This window comes from Lactuca saligna, chromosome 5 (genome assembly GCF_052625555.1).
Source record: "Lactuca saligna cultivar CGN05327 chromosome 5, ASM5262555v1, whole genome shotgun sequence".
NCBI classification, from domain to species: Eukaryota; Viridiplantae; Streptophyta; class Magnoliopsida; order Asterales; family Asteraceae; genus Lactuca; species Lactuca saligna.
Genome location: NC_136421.1, coordinates 87149980 through 87156994, shown reverse-complemented (window position 1 = coordinate 87156994; position 7015 = coordinate 87149980). Strand labels below are relative to the sequence as shown.

The 7015-nt window shown below is 33.5% G+C and overlaps 1 pseudogene; it reads left to right on the top strand.

Moving 5' to 3' along the window:
• Positions 1–306: 306 nt before the first annotated feature.
• LOC145045506 (uncharacterized) lies at positions 307–6334 on the top strand (annotated as a pseudogene).
• Positions 6335–7015: the final 681 nt, after the last annotated feature.

Here is a 7015-nt window from a genome sequence, read left to right as displayed (position 1 = left end):
GTCGCTTTATAATTTTAACGAAACGCGCTTTTAGTAGACAAGGGGGAAACGAAATCCCCAAAATTTTGAAAACCCGCCTTGTTTTTTCTATCTTCTATCTATCTTTCATCTTCACAATCACGACCATTCAACCTAACAAGGACAACCATTGCACTCTTGATTTCCCTAACTCTTTCTCATTTTCAGATTCAAACTTGAAAGAATCGAAAAAAATCTATCAATTTTGAAGCCTATAGAATCACAACAACCGACTTCATTACATCTTCATCTTATTCACATTACCACTTCGAATCTCCTACACTAATTTTCCCTCAGCAACAATTCTAGCAGCTTCGCAGACATGGCTCAAAAACCCAGATGGGGCGAATTGGAGGAAGAAGATGATGGCGGTGACTATGACTATTTGTTGCCACCGAAACAGGTTATTAGACCCGACTAACACGGGTTGAAAGTACAAATTCAACAACGAAGGTAATCGGGTTAAGATTACCACCACCACACGCGTCCGTAAACTCGCTAATGCTTGGCTGAGCAAGCGCGCCATGGAGAGGCGATTTTGGCCTATGTTCGGTGATGTCGTTCAAGAGGACGTCGGCGCCAGACTCACCATGGTTTCTACTGAGGAAATCATCTTTGAGCGACCAAAGGCTCCAGGTACGTCATCCCTAGATCTGAAATTTCATATAATTGTAACAATCCTTTATAAATATTTATGTTAAATTGTTAAGACATATGTAGTTTAAGAAGTTTATTACTTTATTTACATCTAGCCCTAGTTCTTTACATCAGGTTTATTGCCTAGATCAAAAATTTCAGTTGCGATTCACTATGCACATATCAATCATCATGACAATAGTCAATCACTACCGATTTAAAAACTTAGGAATCTATCTCAATTTCATTGCTGCTTGTTAGATATGCAGATTGTGAATGCGAAGTTTTGTCTTTTAGGTACAAAAGTTGAAGACTCAAATGCAGCTGGAGACCCATTAGCCCAAATGTCGAAAGGAGGAGATGTATTGATGGTATGCAGGACATGTGAGAAGAAAGGAGACCATTGGACCTCAAATAGTCCTTACAAGGACTTGGCTCAGCCTACCGAGTCCTTCTCTAAGAACCCAAACCCTTCAGACACATTAGCCACAGGTGAATTTGGACTTTGGTTCCCATCATAATCGCACTAATTTTCTTACACTTATAGACCCGACGATTTAGAGCACTAATTCTTGATTGAAGTGACCGATTAAGATGAACGCATTCAGTTCTTTCTTTTTCTTTTATTTGACAAGTGCCACCACATATGCACTTCATATATGGTTTGCCCTATTACAAAGCTTTAAGGATGGGGACCTAAACGTGGGAGGAGAAACAAGAAGTAAGTTTGATTCTCTATAGACTTCATTTTAGTGATTTAACCATGGATATTATGTATGATTAGCTTATTATGAATTCAAATTTAGTTGTTTGTGAATCTTTACTACGAGAACAACTTGTTGGCAACATGGTTTAAGTACTTTTTCACATCAATGATCAGGGTTACATTAGTTGATGAAACTTGAAAGAAAGTAGCTTCAACAGATTGTCCAGTTGAATTTAGGTTGATAGTATTCACATGTTTGTTTGTTCTAGATCAAGTGTTAATAGAAGGAGAAATGATTTTTTGATTGAATGTACTTTGATATTTTCTTTTTTCTTTATTGTTTATGGGTTTATGTTTATCTAGCGATTAAGTTGTTGATAAAATTGTGGCTTCCAAATTCACAGGTCGATTTAAATAATTTGGAAGAGTACATTTCACTGGTGGTTGATGCTACTGTCAAGACTGGTATCACAAGGCAATTGGAAGCATTTAGAGCTGGCTTTAATCAGGTGATCATCTTTTTCCAACATTCTAATATGCTAAATTGTTTATGGAATTAGAAAATATACAAAATAATTTTCTTAAGCTAATATTTTATCTTATTACTATCAGGTTTTTGATGTTTCAAGTTTACAAATATTTTCTCCAAGTGAGTTGGATTATTTACTCTGTGGGCGTAGAGAAATGTGGGAGGTAATTTGCTCATATTTTTTCTACATAAACATAACATGTATTCTTTTTTAAAATGATATGATGTAGAGAATTCATGTTTCTTTTAAATGCAAGGTGATACACTTGTGGAACACATAAAATTCGACCATGGGTACACATCCAAGAGCCCTGTAGTAATTAATGTGAGTAATTTATTTTCTTAGCGATATTCAGGGAAGATTTATAAATTTATAGTATAGTTAATATTAATAGTTTTGTTTATGTCTCTTTGTTAGTTGCTTGAGATAATGGGAGAGTTCAATCCAGAACATCAAAGGGCATTCTGTCAATTTGTTACTGGTGCACCTCGGCTTCCTCCAGGTGGCTTGGCTGTCTTGAACCCTAAGTTGACCATTGCTAGCAAGGTAAAAACACCCCCCTCAACCACCCCTTGTTTTCAAAATTTTATCTAGGTGAATTATGAAATTGCCCCTCCTCGGTCACAAACCCTTTATTAATTACAATACTCTTCAAGCTCCAACAACACTGCATCAAATGCTGCGGGTGGAGTATCGAAATCTACAGATGATGATTTGCCAAGTGTCATGACACATGCCAACTACCTCAAGCTTCCTCCTTATTCCCCCAAGGTAAACAAACTTTTCATTCCTTTCTATCACAAAGAAATAGTTTTTTGATTGAAGAGTATTTTTTTCCCTCTTCTCAATAAGACTTTGATGCAAATATAGATCAAAATGTCTGGATTTTAGACAAATCTGATTAGAAGGAGTTTTGAATCAAATTGATAAAAAAGTCACAGAACCCTAAATTATCTGGATTTATTTTACACTTGAGTTATGATGTTTTGTGGTCTAATTCACCTTTATGTCATATTATGTGTGATTTGGTTGGAATAGGAGTTGGGATTGGAACTGGAATTCGATTCGATTCTAATCCTGCATCATGTTTGCAACACTGTCTCTTTATAAATAGTAAATACTCTAACTACCCTTTTAACCCTATATCTCACAAGTAAACATATCTCTTGCATTTCCATCTACTTTTCCTCTTCATATTTTTTACAAATTCCAATCTATTTCTTATCAACCAAATGTGTGAGAGAATCCAATTTCTTCAGATTCCAGATCCTTCAAATTCCAATTCCTTTGAATATGGTTCATTTATTTGTGTATTATATAGCATCATACTTTCATTTCTTTCTTTAACACATTCTATTTTCAAATTTTTTTCTTATCAAGGCATTGTATTTTGAAAACTTTACCCAATTATAACATTCTTACTGTTTGCATTTAAACTTCTTTACACATCCCAATTTCAATTCGTTTATTTAAAAAATTGATCATTTTAGGTTTTAGATTTTATTGATAACAGGTGAGACATGTGATATAGAAAGAATCGGCTAATAAAAATTAGATATTCACCTCTTTTTCTATATTTTGTACGATAATAACATACAAAATTTGTATATTTGGCAGGAATTTGAGTCTGAATGAAGGAAATAATGGCTGATACTTGAGAATACAGTTGATGTGGGTTTCAATTTCATCTGTGTTTCTTGTTTGTCTATTACTATTAGTATTACGAAAATTTTAGTATGTTTTTACTTCTGATTTGTGTGTTTATTTTTTCTAATTTTTGCCTTTGCAAATGACGTAACTACCCCTAGAAAGTTTTTTAAGAAAAATAAATTGGAAGCAAGCATACCAGATCAGCATCAGGATCTGAGGAAGGCACCATGACATTAACTTTAGTTGCTTTAGCAGTTGTTATAGAAGTTTCTAGAGACTCTTGACTCAAGTACAACTAGCACCCTACTGTATTATCTATAGAAATCGTAGGAGTTGTGCCCTATACATTTATATAATAACAAAATAACATATTTCTCTTTCACGATATTATTATTAAGTAACGTTAATTCAACAAAACTAATATATAGTATACATTACCTGGCATTGCACCTCAATACTGCTACGCTTAAGTCTCAAAAGCAGAGTGTTGGAGTAAGGTATTTTCACTAATGATTTTATAAGCACTTTTCATATTTATAATGAAAGCCTTGTAGGTTCTCTAATCTGTATCTTTTTAAAACTTATCCAGATTTGATCGGCCAACAAAGGACAACATACTGAAGTTTATCTTGGGATCTGCACTATCATTGCATCCATATGGAGGGGTAAGTTTCTTGCAAAATGCTAATTTAGTTGCCTTTAACTTTCATCCATTTTGCAGTTTTCCATGTTGACATTTCATCCATTCTTTACTAAGTGAACTGTTAGAATGACAAAGTCATGATAATTCCCATCAAATATTGTCAAAGACAGAAGTTCAAATCCTATGTCTTCTACTAGTGGTAATTTCTCTAAGAACTTTACATAATCATAAGCCTTTAAAATATCATTTTTTCATTGAATTAATTATTTCTCCCTCTTCTAAGAGTGGTACAAAGCTTACGTCAGCAACTGGTGGGCTGCTGTTGAATCATATATTTTGAAGGCTCTTTAGGTTGATCATTCAAACTCTGAAGATCAATCCATCATACAGCGATGCTGGTCAACATTTCTGTGTAAGTAGCTATTTTATTCATATCTTCTCTCTCTCTCTCTCTCTCTCTCTCTCTCTCTCTCTTTTTCTCATAGCCAAATCACTTTTCCATTCTATAGTATCTCAAGTAGCAGCATATTTTCAAGGAAAAAGCACATCTGATGTGCTGCATAAGAGATTCACAAACTTGACCTTGTAAACCTCATGTTTAAGACTACACTGACTGTAAGATAGAAGTTTATGCAGAGAAGCAAAAAGATAGAAGTTTATGCATTAAGTACATCCCCAACAACACCTTCTCTTACTATGATCAGGTCCTTGACACCACTGCCATGCTTGGTGTTGTCCCTGCAAGATAGAAGTTTTTCCTTTTCTATTCAAAATTATAACTTAAAAACACCACCTGTTCCCTCTTTTCTAGCTTGTATTACTGTTGTTGGCTTCCAAATGAGGCCTTAATTGGCATAAACATTCTACTATTAGATTTTTCCTAAATTTCTTTAATAGTCAATGATAGTGGGGTAGCATAATGAACTATTTGTTTAAGAAAGACATTATATCTTGTCCAATTTATATTTGAATTGAAGTTATGCATAATGTCAATATTGTTGGATTAATAAATACATTATACCTAAAGAATAAAGATTGTATGATGAAAGAAAGATTGTAAATTACCAACTATTGGTTTTTCATCTGCTGAGTTAACCTACATTTTTTTCTATAGTTTTATCTTGGTTCTGATTTAGGCATGAAAGAACTCATTGCAGCTGCCACCAACAGAGAAGGTAAGCTATAATATGCCAAAGTTGAATTACTTTTTAAGAAATAGCAACCTACTTTTAGTGATTTGTTTATTATATCGAACTTTCATCTCTTCCTACTACTACAACATTGAAAACAAAAACAAAATCACATTTTCATTGTTTTAATTGGATATATTTTAGCTCCGAAGATTTTAGAAGGTTATCAATTTGTTTTCTACAATTATAACGTTTTTTTAATAATTTTCAAATCTTGAAATGATTCGTTTAACCCTTAAAACAAAAAAGCATATGATATGTAATTACCTTCTATTCAAGCTCAGCCTTCTTTCCTTCCCCAAGAATCTCCTGTAAAGTGTGAAACTTTACGCATACAGCATCAGAACACTTCATGTTGAAGTTGCAAGAAACAACGAAATCAAAGTATCACTTATGGTTTAATTCATATTCTGAGACAAAAACAGTCCTAGGAGTATTTTTGGAATATTTAGTTTTTCTAACTTTTATGCGTAGTCCTAGGGGCTACAAAAGGTGCTGACGTTAGTGATGAAAGCTTGGTTCAGATTCAAAAAGTGTTGTAGAGCTAACAAATGGTTCTTCAGGTATGCAATACTCTAGGCATAATTATAATATAAAACTATAAAAAATTTCATTTTTTGATATATATATATATATATATATATATATATATATATGTATGTATGTATATATGTTTTGCAGAGGTTACTAAAGAGCAAATCTTGCAAAGGATATTTTTTGTTTTGTTTTGCAGAGGATACCCCTCACATTTTCCCAAATTACCCCGTCCTCTACAATGTTGTTTTTTGTTTCTGTGTATTTTGTGCATCAGGTAAAGTTGGTGGAAGAAAGGAATATGAAGCCACTTGATTCAAGTCTTGTAGCATTATCAGCAAGATGCAGTAAAGACTTGGAGTTGAGTTTGGCTAAGTCATTCTTGAGTGAGATGGGCCAATGTACAACTGCTTATCCATATAATTAGCTGCTTGGAGCATTAGTCTTAAAGAATTATGAAAGGCAAGATGAAACTTTACTTAGTTGGAATTTGATGTATATAGAAGATTAGATGCAAATTTAGATATTGTAATAAATAGAATTGTATGACATTAAATTTTATGCAATGGATTGCATTTTTTGTATATGATATTTTTTTCTATTATGAGACATTAAATGCAAATTTAATTTAAAAATTAATAAATATATAAATATATTTTTTTAGAACATTTAAAATTATGATACGCAAAAATGTGTGTCATCTTCATTTATGACATGGCCTTTCTTGACAGGGGCTTCCTTGATACGCATTGTGTGTCATAAACACGGACGTCGTAAGGTTACCACACGCAAATGCGTGTCGTCTTCATTTATAACAGGGCCTTCCTTCATACGCATTGCGTGTCATAACCGCGCGTCATAAATGCGCGTCATAAATGCGCGTCGTAAATGCACGTCGTCTCTCTTTATAATGATCCGCAGTGAGCATCGTAAAAGGCCTTTTTCTAGTAGTGTTATTACGAATTTATGGTGATGCATTTTGCGCTCAACAACACACTAGCATCATTCATAGATCTCATGAACTGGGTTTGTAGGCCAATGTTAGACTGGTTGGTGATTGTTTTTATTTATGATATCTTAGTGTATACTAAGATATCATAAAGAGTTG